Below are 16,739 nucleotides of genomic sequence, written 5' to 3'. Positions count from 1 at the left end.
GATACACAATCTATTTAAGTCCTCAGAGATGTTTAGCATTTGTTTTTATATAACGTATAACAAAAGCTTTTCTGGTTTTTAATATCATAGTATAGAAATAGATTATTCAGCAGTTGTTTTATGCACACAGAAGTGTTAGTTTGTCACTTGCAGACACTATAACAAAGCATTGCAATGTTGTCAGTTACAAGTACATTGGTCCATTTATCTCTATCGCTGGTTTCTACTCTTTCTACTCCCTCAGATCTATTAAAAGCTTCTTCTATGATAGAAGCTGTTACTTTAAGGGGTATTATAGTGGAAAAATGACATGCTCTTATTCATTAGTGCATGCAGTTTTAATACTAGAGACCCTGCAATGCTATGTGTTTAACTCTTGCAAAATACTGCTTGCAAAGCCGCAGAGCACTGCTTGTCCCAAGCAGAAATTGCCGCCGACCCTATCTGGAGTGCTAGTTGCACAATTTAGCTGTACAACCACCGCTGCTGATTTGTTAGAGCATGTCATTTTTCCACTGTAATGTCCCTTTAAATTAAATACCCCATAAAGGGCCAGATTACAAGTGGCACTCTAATTTTCATGGCCGCATTGGTATTACAAGTTGAAAGTAAAAAGTTAGTACACGAGCAAAAGATCAAAGTACACAAACTTTAGGACTTCAGCTATCATGATCACGCTAACTCCTTCCAATAGACTACGGGGCACACTGAAAAACAAAAAACCTATTAGTTATCACTCCCGCTAACTCAGTGCTTTGCTATACAACTGAGCTTAACCCGAAGGTATACTTTACATTTCTATGTTCTTCACATAGAAGAAAATTGTTTTTTTTTATTTTAATTATATATATATAAATATATTTAAAATTAATTTAATTTAAAATTTTACTATGTGAAGAACATTGGAATTTCAAAAATGATACTGCATGTTTCAAGGTATTTGAACCGGAAGGGCTGAGAAGTGTATGTATGTATACATATCCAATTTACAAAAAGCAGGCATTCTCACACCTTGATTAACAACCAGGGTGTCCAACTTGAACATTTGTATATCCAAAATAGCCCCACAATAGTCAAAATGGGAAGTGGCACTCACTAGCGAGGTATATTTAATATCTTAAAATGACATGCATACTAATTCACTTTACACTAACTTTTAGTTAGGATGATGTAAACAATCGTTAGCTAAATGATACATCTGTTTGATTAAAAATATTTGTTATACACATCACCATGGTGATGACACGATGAGAGGTCACATGTGAGATCATAACGGAAGTGTTTGGTTCAAACATTTGTGGCTCACATACGGAGTAAGGGGTATGTTAAGTTTTGTTTATACTTTGCACATGATTTGCATATTTGATTACTTGTGTTATATATAGCACATTGTTTGTCCACTATACACTGTCTGAGGAAGGGGTTAATGACACCGAAACGTCACAGGGGTGTTGGAAAAATAAAGGTCTTTTTGTTTAAAAAATCCAGTGAGTGCCTATATATATATATATATATATATATATATATATATATATATACAGGGAGTGCAGAATTATTAGGCAAATGAGTATTTTGACCACATCATCCTTTTTATGCATGTTGTCTTACTCCAAGCTGTATAGGCTCGAACGCCTACTACCAATTAAGCATATTAGGTGATGTGCATCTCTGTAATGAGAAGGGGTGTGGTCTAATGACATCAACACTCTATATCAGGTGTGCATAATTATTAGGCAACTTCCTTTCCTTTGGCAAAATGGGTCAAAAGAAGGACTTGACAGGCTCAGAAAAGTCAAAAATAGTGAGATATCTTGCAGAGGGATGCAGCACTCTTAAAATTGCAAAGCTTCTGAAGCGTGATCATCGAACAATCAAGCGTTTCATTCAAAATAGTCAACAGGGTTGCAAGAAGCGTGTGGAAAAACCAAGGCGCAAAATAACTGCCCATGAACTGAGAAAAGTCAAGCGTGCAGCTGCCAAGATGCCACTTGCCACCAGTTTGGCCATATTTCAGAGCTGCAACATCACTGGAGTGCCCAAAAGCACAAGGTGTGCAATACTCAGAGACATGGCCAAGGTAAGAAAGGCTGAAAGACGACCACCACTGAACAAGATACACAAGCTGAAACGTCAAGACTGGGCCAAGAAATATCTCAAGACTGATTTTTCTAAGGTTTTATGGACTGATGAAATGAGAGTGAGTCTTGATGGGCCAGATGGATGGGCCCGTGGCTGGATTGGTAAAGGGCAGAGAGCTCCAGTCCGACTCAGACGCCAGCAAGGTGGAGGTGGAGTACTGGTTTGGGCTGGTATCATCAAAGATGAGCTTGTGGGGCCTTTTCGGGTTGAGGATGGAGTCAAGCTCAACTCCCAGTCCTACTGCCAGTTTCTGGAAGACACCTTCTTCAAGCAGTGGTACAGGAAGAAGTCTGCATCCTTCAAGAAAAACATGATTTTCATGCAGGACAATGCTCCATCACACGTGTCCAAGTACTCCACAGCGTGGCTGGCAAGAAAGGGTATAAAAGAAGAAAATCTAATGACATGGCCTCCTTGTTCACCTGATCTGAACCCCGTTGAGAACCTGTGGTCCATCATCAAATGTGAGATTTACAAGGAGGGAAAACAGTACACCTCTCTGAACAGTGTCTGGGAGGCTGTGGTTGCTGCTGCACGCAATTTTGATGGTGAACAGATCAAAACACTGACAGAATCCATGGATGGCAGGCTTTTGAGTGTCCTTGCAAAGAAAGGTGGCTATATTGGTCACTGATTTGTTTTTGTTTTGTTTTTGAATGTCAGAAATGTATATTTGTGAATGTTGAGATGTTATATTGGTTTCACTGGTAAAAATAAATCATTGAAATGGGTATATATTTGTTTTTTGTTAAGTTGCCTAATAATTATGCACAGTAATAGTCACCTGCACACACAGATATCCCCCTAAAATAGCTAAAACTAAAAACAAACTAAAAACTACTTCCAAAAATATTCAGCTTTGATATTAATGAGTTTTTTGGGTTCATTGAGAACATGGTTGTTGTTCAATAATAAAATTAATCCTCAAAAATACAACTTGCCTAATAATTCTGCACTCCCTATATATATATATATATATATATATATATATATATATATATATATATATATATATATATATATATATATATATATATATATATATATATATATATATATATACACAGTATATATATATATATATATATATATATATATATATATATATATATATATATATACATGCATACATATTGGAGCCATTCCCAGTCAAACACCTTGACATATACCATATCCTTTTGACCCCTTTAAAATGTTTTTATTAATATTTAAATTATATATTTTTTATTAAAAAAGTGTATTTGTTTTGTACAACTTTTTTTTAACCCTTAAAGTTTACTTTAGGTCTCAAGTCATATTAAATATTCTAGCACAGTTTTGGCTTTTGCTTGACTGCAAACTATAACTTTGAACTTGTAATATGACTGCAAGTTAGCGCATTTGTGATATCCATTGAAAGTATAAGTTGCGCTCTAATGAATTCTTCCGCTCTAACCCTTCTCTGGTAAACAAGCGTTACCATGGACTTGTAATATCAACCTGCTCTCTAATGTTTGCATGGTCCAGCAATATTGCGTCTCATGTCCCGCGTTATGATTAGTGCACCACTTGTTATCTGGCCCAAAATGTTAATTGATGTAAATATAACAACATTGCAAATTGCAATATACATTATTTATTTTTCTTGTGTTTGCTATATAATGCACAGATCGAGCTCAGATTTTGTACTTAAAGGACAACAATAGCTGTAATTCGATCCTGCACTAATTTGTGTTTAACCGTCACAAAAGGTTTAAACACGCAGTAGAAGTACCGACCCAGATGTGTAACAAGCTCTGCTGGTTGGATCAACAGCAGTTTTTGCTCAGGACCAGCTGAGTCCCATGGTGTTTCAGAAATATATTTAAACCAATGAAAATAGTGGATCTGTCACATCTTCCATAGCCAGTACTACAGAATTTAGTGGCACTTTAAAAACAAGATGTAATAATGCTACTACTACTAATAATAATTTTGTATTGATTCTGGGGTATTCATAATCCATTTGATGAGGTCTCTTTATCCTTTTTAATTCACATAAAACTACTACTTCTTGTATTTGTTCTTTGACAGCTCCAGGACTGTGTTCGTGAAATGCAATGTGATAGGAAATTAATCTGAAACTAAGTAGTGTGCAAATGTACACTAAGTTTTTTAAGATTAAGATATTTGCTTAAAGCAATTTCTCAGTTTTATTGTTTTATCATCATTGTTTATCGTTTTCTTCCTGTCACAACCCCACAAGGCAGACTGGGGTCTCTAGAGGAAGCTAAAGAAAGAGATTTTCCTTTGAAGTGTTGCTAGGAGACACATACAATTGCTTCTGTCAGTTTAATAACAATGCTCAGTAGAGGTCTTTTACAGCAAAAATCATGTGATAATAGAACTTAGGTTTTGCAATGGTGGCACTTTTATCTAGCTACAGGAAGAACTACACTGAGAACTTCTAAGTGCTCATTTAGCAAAAAAACAAGTATGTTGTTTGCTGTTATTTTAACACAATCTTCTTTTTTTTAACTATAGGAGCATTGTTTCATATCTCTTTAAAGAAAATGATTTGCAGTTCTAATTCTGTGTGTCCATCTCATCTGTAAGCAAGACGTGAACCATGAAATAGGGGGGGATAAAAGTAAGGCTGGCCCAACAGTAAAATCATAATGGTCCACAGTAGTCCAGGGAGTGGTTCAGGAGTTTGGACAATAGATGGACGTGCTGGATATTTTAAGGGTGAAGTTAGGCCATTTCTTATTGAGTTTTGATGTCGCTATTGCAACTTTAAGGAAAGTGCAGATTTTCGAAACTGTGACAGTTCTTCAAAATGTAATACAATCGTTAGCTCTGATCCCAGGATTTACAAACAGCTTTTCTATGAACTTAAATAATTATTCTTTTGGAAGTTTGCCATTAGTAGTGCTATTGTTTCTGTGAGAATGCGCTCTAGCTATTAAATAACATTACTTAGGCAATGAATATGCTCATAATACTGCCTCCTAATTGTAAATAATGTTGCATTATTTTGAACTTTCTAGTACAATATCATAGACATCATGGGTTTACGGATCCTCAATAAAAGTCCTATTATCCTTTTGGAGTAGCTATCACAATACTTTTTCAAGTCACTTTCCAACAGCTTTTCAAGACCATTCTTGGCTTATCGTATTAAACATCTCTAGCCATTTAACAGGTCCTTAAAATTGCATTTTGTGCCAGTTAAACACTATTTCATGACTATTTACAAACACTCTATTTACTTGTACATATGTTATACACTGAAATGACCACAGGAGCCATTGTAGAGATTTATAAAATCTCTATTTATCCCTATTGAAGAAGCTGTATACAGGGAACAGGGCACACATTTACATATGTATAGGGGCATGGACATATGTACATATGTTGACTACATGATATCCGGCCAAGGGGACCTGTAAGAAAAGTCACTTCAGGACACTAATATCTACAAATGATGCAACTTCATATTTCATTTTTAACATTTGACAAGGTCACACTGGCACCGTTGTGATTGTCACTAACAGTACTGGCGTTATTGAAATTGGGGTTTAAAGGAGATCACATAGTCGCGACTTTCAGTGCCTATCTAAATGCATCTTTTAGGTCATCAAAATGGGAAGACTTTGCACAATATTTTAAATTGTTATATGGCCTTTTTCACTAGTATTCTTTAAAACAATTATTTCAATTGTTTGTTAAAGGACTGTGTCCATTTTGGCGTGAACTGCGAAACAAAATGGCGACTATGAGTTTCTATGGAAAACGCTTGTAATATCTTCTTTTAATGGATTTTAAATATTATTCAAACCGTAAATCTTTACCCCGCTGCCTTTATATCTTCCTAAGTTGCTCTTAACCGAGATTGTGCCTTTGTGAATTTGCTTTTATAGGGTACGTGCCTCCATGCAGTCTAAGTTCAAACTCGTTCACGAGAGTAACTTTCAAAGTGTCTGTGTCTACATTACTGAACTTGTTATCTGAAACGAGCATTTGTGACCACGTGTTCAGTAATGTAGTTCAGATATGTTTAATGCTTGGCCTATTAATGCTAATGTAGTTCAGATATGTTTAATGCTTGGCCTATTAGAACTCAAACTAAGAAACACTGATTTAGACTAATTTAGAAAATTCAACATCAGTAATTATTTAATTGTCCCATTTCATGCCCTTTTAAAGGGACATAATACTCATATGCTAAATCACTTGAAACAGTTATACTGATAACTGTAAAAGGCTGACAGGAAAATATCACCTGAGCATCTCTATGTAAAAAAGGAAGATATTTTACCTCACAATCTCCTCAGCTCAGCAGAGTAAGTTCTGTGTAAAAAGTTATACTTCACCTGCTCCCAGCTGCAGGTAAAAAAAAAAAAAAAAATGAAGAAATGAACAGCAGCCAATCAGCATCAGCAGTGCTGAGGTCATGAACTCTTACTGTGATTTCATGAGATTTGACTTAACTCTCATGAGATTTCATAGTAAGCTTCCTTTACCTTATTGGTGAAATAATATGAGAGTTCACGAGGCTCATCCCCTAAGATGTCCTAGGACAGACACACTAAAATGCTGCTTAGAAATCCTTTACAATGGGAGGTGGCTACTGAGGAACTTTTGAGGTAAAATATCTTTCTTTTTTACATAGAGATGTTCAGGTGATATTTTCTAGTCAGCTTTTTACAGCTATGCTGCATCACTTTCAAGTGTTTAAACATTTGGGTATTATGGCCCTTTAATATGAAAGGGATGAAAAAATAGTTTTTGGTATGATAATACTGGAACAAGAATACAATGTTCCCCGATTTCTGCTAGTACATGAGCTGCTTTATATTCTGGTCCATCAATGGCTCAGCAATAGTGGATAATTAATTTATGGTTCATAAAGTTTGTCCTTTGTACTAAATAATTGTTCAATTGCCTATAATTCTTCCTATTGAGTTAATTAATAAAACCAATTACAGCCTCAGTTCCATTACATGAAACTTGATGTTTTGTTTGTTAGAGTTGTTTTTTGTAAAATAATTCTGCAAAACTTTAATGGTAAAAGGCTAACAACTAATGAAGGAATGAATTGCTTTTAATGAAAGGGCATAGCATACTTGACCTCCAAGTAGAAATTATAGACGTTAATAATACATTTAATGGATTCTATTATGTTTGAACAGGCTTAGGTCTAGCATGAACATAAGACAAGGAGAAATAAAAAAGGTTTGTGATTTTTATAAATATATAAAAATAAAATGCTAAATGATACATTGGTCCCATTAAAGTCACTAAGGCCTAGATTTAGAGTTTGGCGTTAGCCGTGAAAACCAGCGTTAGAGGCTCCTAACGCTGGTTTTAGGCTACCGCCGGTATTTGGAGTCACTCAAAATAGGGTCTAACGCTCACTTTCCAGCCGCGACTTTTCCATACCGCAGATCCCCTTACGTAAATTGCGTATCCTATCTTTTCAATGGGATTTTTCTAACTCCGGTATTTAGAGTCGTTTCTGAAGTGAGCGTTAGAATTCTAACGACAAAACTCCAGCCGCAGGAAAAAAGTCAGTAGTTAAGAGCTTTCTGGGCTAACGCCGGTTTATAAAGCTCTTAACTACTGTGCTCTAAAGTACACTAACACCCATAAACTACCTATGTACCCCTAAACCGAGGTCCCCCCACATCGCCGGCACTCGAAAAAAAAAATTTTTTAACCCCTAATCTGCCGACCGCCACCTACGTTATCCTTATGTACCCCTAATCTGCTGCCCCTAACACCGCCGACCCCTGTATTATATTTATTAACCCCTAATCTGCCCCCCTCAACGTCGCCTCCACCTGCCTACACTTATTAACCCCTAATCTGCCGACCACAAAGCGCCGCCACCTACGTTATCCTTATGTACCCCTAATCTGCTGCCCCTAACACCGCCGACCCCTATATTATATTTATTAACCCCTAATCTGCCCCCCACAACGTCGCCTCCACCTGCCTACACTTATTAACCCCTAATCTGCCGACCAGACCTGAGCGCTACTATAATAAAGTTATTAACCCCTAATCCGCCTCACTAACCCTATCATAAATAGTATTAACCCCTAATCTGCCCTCCCTAACATCGCCGACACCTAACTTCAATTATTAACCCCTAATCTGCCGACCGAATCTCGCCGCTATTCTAATAAATGTATTAACCCCTAAAGCTAAGTCTAACCCTAATACTAACACCCCCCTAAATTAAATATAATTTAAATCTAACGAAATTAATTAACTCTTATTAAATAAATTATTCCTAATTAAAGCTAAATACTTACCTGTAAAATAAATCCTAATATAGCTACAATATAAATTATAATTATATTATAGCTATTTTAGGATTTATATTTATTTTACAGGTAACTTTGTATTTATTTTAACCAGGTACAATAGCTATTAAATAGCTAAGAACTATTTAATAGCTAAAATAGTTAAAATAATTACAAATTTACCTGTAAAAGAAATCCTAACCTAAGTTACAAATAAACCTAACACTAGACTATCAATAAATTAATTAAATAAACTACCTACAATTACCTACAATTAACCTAACACTACACTATCAATAAATTAATTAAATACAATTGCTACAAATAAATACAATTAAATAAACTAGCTAAAGTACAAAAAATAAAAAAAGAACTAAGTTACAAAAAATAAAAAAATATTTACAAACATAAGAAAAATATTACAACAATTTTAAACTAATTACACCTACTCTAAGCCCCCTAATAAAATAACAAAGCCCCCCAAAATAAAAAAATGCCCTACCCTATTCTAAATTACTAAAGTTCAAAGCTCTTTTACCTTACCAGCCCTGAACAGGGCCCTTTGCGGGGCATGCCCCAAGAAATTCAGCTCTTTTGCCTGTAAAAAAAAACATACAATACCCCCCCCAACATTACAACCCACCACCCACATACCCCTAATCTAACCCAAACCCCCTTAAATAAACCTAACACTAAGCCCCTGAAGATCATCCTACCTTGTATTCACCATACCAGGTTCACCGATCGGTCCAGAAGAGCTCCTCCGATGTCCTGATCCAAGCCCAAGCGGGGGGCTGAAGAGGTCCATGATCCGGCTGAAGTCTTCATCCAAGCGGGCCAGAAGAGGTCTTCCATCCGATTGAAGTCTTCATCCAAGTGGCATCCATCCGGAGCGAAGCGGCAGCATCCTGAAGACCTCCACCGCGGAACATCCATCCTGGCCGACGACTGAACGACGAATGACTGTTCCTTTAAATGACGTCATCCAAGATGGCGTCCCTCGAATTCCGATTGGCTGATAGGATTCTATCAGCCAATCGGAATTAAGGTAGGAATATTCTGATTGGCTGATGGAATCAGCCAATCAGAATCAAGTTCAATCCGATTGGCTGATCCAATCAGCCAATCAGATTGAGCTCGCATTCTATTGGCTGATCGGAACAGCCAATAGAATGCGAGCTCAATCTGATTGGCTGATTGGATCAGCCAATCGGATTGAACTTGATTCTGATTGGCTGATTCCATCAGCCAATCAAAATATTCCTACCTTAATTCCGATTGGCTGATAGAATCCTATCAGCCAATCGGAATTCGAGGGACGCCATCTTGGATGACGTCATTTAAAGGAACTGTCATTCGTCGTTCAGTCGTCGGCCAGGATGGATGTTCCGCGGTGGAGGTCTTCAGGATGCTGCCGCTTCGCTCCGGATGGATGCCGCTTGGATGAAGACTTCAATCGGATGGAAGACCTCTTCTGGCCCGCTTGGATGAAGACTTCAGCCGGATCATGGACCTCTTCAGCCCCCCGCTTGGGCTTGGATCAGGACATCGGAGGAGCTCTTCTGGACCGATCGGTGAACCTGGTATGGTGAAGACAAGGTAGGATGATCTTCAGGGGCTTAGTGTTAGGTTTATTTAAGGGGGGTTTGGGTTAGATTAGGGGTATGTGGGTGGTGGGTTGTAATGTTGGGGGGGGTATTGTATGTTTTTTTTTACAGGCAAAAGAGCTGAATTTCTTGGGGCATGCCCCGCAAAGGGCCCTGTTCAGGGCTGGTAAGGTAAAAGAGCTTTGAACTTTAGTAATTTAGAATAGGGTAGGGCATTTTTTTATTTTGGGGGGCTTTGTTATTTTATTAGGGGGCTTAGAGTAGGTGTAATTAGTTTAAAATTGTTGTAATATTTTTCTTATGTTTGTAAATATTTTTTTATTTTTTGTAACTTAGTTCTTTTTTATTTTTTGTACTTTAGCTAGTTTATTTAATTGTATTTATTTGTAGCAATTGTATTTAATTAATTTATTGATAGTGTAGTGTTAGGTTAATTGTAGGTAATTGTAGGTAGTTTATTTAATTAATTTATTGATAGTCTAGTGTTAGGTTTATTTGTAACTTAGGTTAGGATTTCTTTTACAGGTAAATTTGTAATTATTTTAACTATTTTAGCTATTAAATAGTTCTTAGCTATTTAATAGCTATTGTACCTGGTTAAAATAAATACAAAGTTACCTGTAAAATAAATATAAATCCTAAAATAGCTATAATATAATTATAATTTATATTGTAGCTATATTAGGATTTATTTTACAGGTAAGTATTTAGCTTTAATTAGGAATAATTTATTTAATAAGAGTTAATTAATTTCGTTAGATTTAAATTATATTTAACTTAGGGGGGTGTTAGTATTAGGGTTAGACTTAGCTTTAGGGGTTAATACATTTATTAGAATAGCGGCGAGATTCGGTCGGCAGATTAGGGGTTAATAATTTAAGTTAGGTGTCGGCGATGTTAGGGAGGGCAGATTAGGGGTTAATACTATTTATGATAGGGTTAGTGAGGCGGATTAGGGGTTAATAACTTTATTATAGTAGCGCTCAGGTCCGGTCGGCAGATTAGGGGTTAATAAGTGTAGGCAGGTGGAGGCGACGTTGTGGGGGGCAGATTAGGGGTTAATAAATATAATATAGGGGTCGGCGGTGTTAGGGGCAGCAGATTAGGGGTACATAAGGATAACGTAGGTGGCGGCGCTTTGCGGTCGGCAGATTAGGGGTTAATAAGTGTAGGCAGGTGGAGGCGACGTTGTGGGGGGCAGATTAGGGGTTAATAAATATAATATAGGGGTCGGCGGTGTTAGGGGCAGCAGATTAGGGGTACATAGGGATAATGTAAGTAGCGGCGGTTTACGGAGCGGCAGATTAGGGGTTAATAATAATATGCAGGGGTCAGCGATAGCGGGGGCGGCAGATTAGGGGTTAATAAGTGTAAGGTTAGGGGTGTTTAGACTCGGGGTACATGTTAGAGTGTTAAGTGCAGACGTAGGAAGGGTTACCGCATAGCAAACAATGGGGCTGCGTTAGGAGCTGAACGCGGCTTTTTTGCAGGTGTTTGGTTTTTTTTCAGCTCAAACAGCCCCATTGTTTCCTATGGGGGAATCGTGCATGAGCACGTTTTTGAGGCTGGCCGCGTCCGTAAGCAACTCTGGTATCGAGAGTTGAAGCTGCGTTAAAAATGCTATACGCTCCTTTTTTGGAGCCTAACGCAGCCTTTATGTGGACTCTCGATACCAGAGTTATTTTTATGGTGCGGCCAGAAAAAAGCCGGCGTTAGTTTTTCGGGTCGTTACCGACAAAACTCCAAATCTAGGCCTTAGGATTTATACATCAGTAATTAATCACTACATTACAAAATATCTGTATACAAAGTAAAAATTTAAAACAAATTAGAATAGGCCCACGCCAATTAAATCTTTGTGAGTGTTGTTATCTTATCTTGTTTGCTGTGGCCAATTAGAGACAGATATTGGTAAGCTTCTGTGCTGAACAAGTAATCAGTGTAGGGTGCTTAGGTTCAGAATTCCACAAAATGCCCTCCAGCATCTTTAGTGGGAGTGGCAATTCTATCATTTTCAAATGTAAACTACAAGAAAAGCAGGCTTTTAATGATCTTTTTTTATGCATAGCTACACATTTTATGATTATTTTCATTTAAATGTAATATCACTTTAAGTAAAAGAAGCACTGTCAGAGAAATGTTTTACAACTCACTTTGGGAGCCAAGAGGTTAACATACATACATACCTGTCAACGTTTTCCTGTTCTCATTTGGGCAACAGTTGGAGGTGTGGCTAGAAAGTACCATGTATTGTGGATATAGTGGGGGGAGAACCTCAATAAAAAGTTTATTTTAGTTGCTCAGCTTGAAATTGTAAGCTGTGGTTGTTTGTTAATAATGATGCCACTGATGTTTGCTTTTTTTTTTTTTTTAAGTATTCTGTTCTGTTGTGAGCAGCAGAGTCCTGGGAACCAGGTTGTACATAATCATGCACTATTAGTTTAACAATAGATTTAAACAGCTTTTGCATTTAAATAATATTTTTAAAATGTTTAAAGGGGCATTATACACTAGATTTTTCTTTCCATAAATGTTTTCTAGATGATCCATTTATATAGCCTATACAGCTTTTTAAAAAAAAAAAAAAAATCTATAGTTTTGCTTATTTTTAAATAGTATTATGCTGTTTTTCAGACTCCTATCTAAGCCTCAAAGTTTTAGGAGAATACTGAGGTATACCTACTCCAGCTTGCTCCTGTTTGTGTAAAGAGTCTTTTCATATGCAGAGGAAGGGGGAGGGAGTGTTCTCTGTTTTTGCTATACAGCCACTTTCAGTGGGTGTTCCAGCTTCCCCCAATGACTCCTTTAGATGTATTTGAAATAGCTGCTTAGCTTATCAAAGCCACTAGCCATTGTACTCAAAAACATTATAATCGAAAATGCCTGCAGAAAAAGCAGGCCTACGTTTCTCATCTCACTCTTTCTATACACTAAGGCAGTACTTAGGTATTCAAACGTTAACTTTAGGTGGTGGTTTCAATGTGCAAAACAAGATGTTTATGTTGCAAAATAAACCTAAAGGAGAACACAATCGGCGGTCACAATTTACAGTACACTGTCCCTTTAAGGGAGTATATAGAGATGGGACTAGAACTTTATTGGGTTGCTGTTTTGTAGAGGGCTTTAGATGAGGGTTAACCTATTGAATAAGATCTATGACATTCATATAGAACAACCAGCCACATGCATCCAGTATTTATTATTTTAAAGGGACAGTCAAGTCCCAAAAAAACGTTCATGATTCAAATAGGGCATGCCATTTTAAACAACTTTCCACTTTACTTTTATCACCAATTTTGCTTTGTTCTCTTTATATTCTTAGTTTAAAGCTAAATTTAGGATCATATGGTAATTTCTTAGACCTTGAAGGTCGCCTCTAATCTAAATGCATTTTGACAGTTTTTCACCACTAGAGGGCATTAGTTCATGTGTTATAGATAACATTGAGCTCATGCACGTTAATTTACCGAGGAGTGAGCACTGATTTGGCTAAAATACAAGTCTGTCATAAGAACTGAAATAAGGGGGCAATCTGCAGAGGCTTAGATACAAGGTAATCACAGAGGTAAAACGTGTATTATTATAACTGTGTTGGTTATGCAAAACTGGGGAATGGGTAATTAAGGGATTATCTATTTTAAAACAACAAAAATTCTGGTGTTGACTGTCCCTTTAATAACTGTACCATAACATTCACCCATTGTTATTAGTGAATCAGTTAATTAGAATTTGGGTGGAATCTATATCCTCATTTACAGACCTGCAGCAATCAATGCATATTCTAATAATAACATTATGTTAGTAAGGAGTATTGTATTAAAAACATATGGCATGCATATGAATAGCAGAATTCACACATATCAAAAATAGTTTTTCCTCCAAACATGTTAAGCAACACCTAATTTTCAGAAGTGTTGGTTTTCTAATTCCTCATCTGAATCATCACTGGTGGATAAGGACACCTCCCTCTCCTTTACTGGTGGAGAGAGAAACACTGCTGCAAGTATGCCAGGACCGGGGCATAAGTATCTTTCTTTTTTTTTTTTATTAAAATAAGAATTAAAGGCTAAACTCATATTTTTAATTCCCATAAAATTTAATTATGCGTAATAAAAATAAACTTTGCCATTCAAATTCATTATCTTGCTTGCTTTTGCTGTAATTTAACTTTGAAAACTATAATGTTTCAATGTTTCCGCTCAGAGCGACTGGAGTGCATTCTGTGGAATGCAGGACCCTGACACTTATGCATGATGTGCAAAAAAAAAAAAAAGTTAATTTGCGCGATTTCTCTCCATACTGGTAAGTTTTTAATATTCACACCCCAGTTAACCAGGGGAAAGTTTTTTAGAACTGGAGAAAGTATTTGTCAATTATATATTTCCAAACTTCCTAAGAAATTTTATGTTCTTCATTTCTGATGACAACAGCATTTCATTTTTAAATTTGCTACAGGGAAACGTAAAACCTGAATAGCCATATTAAAGAAAATTAATACATTTACTCCGGTGATAGCTACTCTTAATACATATAGAAGGAAGATTACACTTATAATACTTTATATTACTTTATCCTAAAACATTCCATCATTTTTACATGATAAAAACGGTATACTAAAATAGTTAGTAATTGCGTAAATAATAAGATTTGCTTCATTTGTTTTAATGGTGATTACAAAAGAAAATGATTTTGTATCTTTTGCATACCTGGATGAATTATAGACGCAATGTGCATATTCATAGTCAAAACATTGTTAGCATATGATTTGCAAAAACGGTGGGATATTCAATCAACTGTGCCGTTAAAGTGATCTGAGAGTTGCTTTAAGCAAATTTTACTGCTAAGCAACATCAACCACCAACGGCTTTTAATTGGATTTTACTTTACCTCCCTCTTCACTTTGCAATACTTTACAGCTGACGTGAACATTCCACTTGAAATTAATGAAGTATTGTTAATCATTGCTGTTCACATCAACACTTAATGTTTGTCATCAAAAGTGAGAAACTGTCCTTTGGGTTATCCCCACGTTACTTTAGCTGCTTAGCAAGTGAAACAACGATTTAAAGGAACATTACATTTATACATGTGTTTGTCTCCTTTTCTCTCCCTTTCTTTTTATGTAATATATACACACATATTTATATACAGTATCTCACAAAAAAATATGTAAATATTTTTTTTTTCACTTTTAAATCTTTTATTGAGGTTTTACAGCAAACCAAAAATCATACAATGAATGTCACAAGACATAAATGACAATTTTTTCACAAGTCGTATTACCAACAGCTAAATAGGAAAAGAAAAACAGAATAAATACTAAACTGAGCTATTGAAATCTCCATTTTTTATTTTTTAGAAGCTTCTGTAAGCAACCATTTGGGTGGCCCGTCATAGACCCTATGATATAGGATATCTGAAGAAAATATAATGGTCGCATGAGCAAAACTCTTAAGTCTAACCAGGATAAATTCAGCGGGTAAACACCGCTTGACAAATTATATAATGTGGGGTAAGGAAGATTATTAACTCTGAAAAGGAGGTTTACCAGATGTGAGAAAAACAACTGTAAGGTAACTAGCTAGAAATAAGGACAAATATGGCTAATCCTGGATGAGCATTACAATCCAATAAGTCTTTTCTATAGAAGAAGAGGGCTATGCATAATATTAAAAGTATATATCTAATGCATTACATTAGTGGAAAAAGTAAGCTGCAATGTAGTATTAACAGGTCTATGTGTGATCAAACTTGAGACTGTACAGGTGTCACATTGCCACTTCATATGTAGACATTGGGTTCTACAGTTACGCTACTATGTACCTATGTGAAGCAGACTGGCAGCGATATAAACAATAAAAAGCTAGCTTTTGTCTGCATATACCCCTGCATTGTACATAAGAGCCCCTAACTACCTGCAATATAACATGGGAAAAATGTAGATCTCCCTGCAACCTTTTTTTTTTTTTTTTTATTAGCTATGGGAAGTCACTGTGCCTTGTGCTATAAATCACCGCAAAGGCTTTAATACAGAAACATGGCCCAGGTATAACAAACATACTTATCTTGGCAACGTAAATATTTAGAATCCCCTCCCACCCTCGCCGGCTGAGGGAAGGGAGGGAAATTAGGACCTTCTATAATCTCTTAAAACAAGCCATGGCAGGAGTGATAGGTTGTGGGTCACAGGGTTAGAATCTGATTAACACATAACATCAGTACATATAATAATAAAAATGTAATCTAATTAAAAAAAAACAAAGAGCCTTCTCTTGTATAACATAAAGTAGGCGCTACAGCCACTAAAATATTATGTAAAGCATAACTAACACCCAGCTGCAACCAAGTAGTAAGATAGACAGGCAATCATATTCAATGAACCCCAATGTAATATGAGTGATCTACGTGTATCACAATTGAGTTTCTCTTATGTTCGGTTTAGATATGTCCAAAAAAACTTAACATATAGCACCCCTTAGCCAAAGCTACTGAGTCAGTTACTAGAGCGTAGTTGATAGTCCCATACTCAAAGCCGGGTATCGTTCCGGGGCTCACCCAATGCCTTTTCTAGAGGCAGTCTCCTTTAATAGGCCACCATGAGCAATGTCTGCACTATTGGACTTGTCTGACCACATCCAATGTGAAACAATGCAGGCACTCGGTATCTTGGGTTCCGTAGCCTCATCTGCTAAGCGCACAACACCAACCTCTGATTGTCTCA

General features: G+C 36.4%; 1 protein-coding gene across 2 annotated transcripts in view; it reads left to right on the top strand.

The window, feature by feature from the left end:
• Positions 1–16,739, top strand: part of FAT3 (FAT atypical cadherin 3) — a 637,515-nt gene that overhangs the window by 463,114 nt on the left and 157,662 nt on the right. The window lies entirely within an intron of this gene.

The sequence above is a fragment of the Bombina bombina genome, chromosome 3 (genome assembly GCF_027579735.1).
Source record: "Bombina bombina isolate aBomBom1 chromosome 3, aBomBom1.pri, whole genome shotgun sequence".
Classification (NCBI taxonomy): Eukaryota; Metazoa; Chordata; class Amphibia; order Anura; family Bombinatoridae; genus Bombina; species Bombina bombina.
This window is presented reverse-complemented; position numbering and strand designations above follow the sequence as displayed.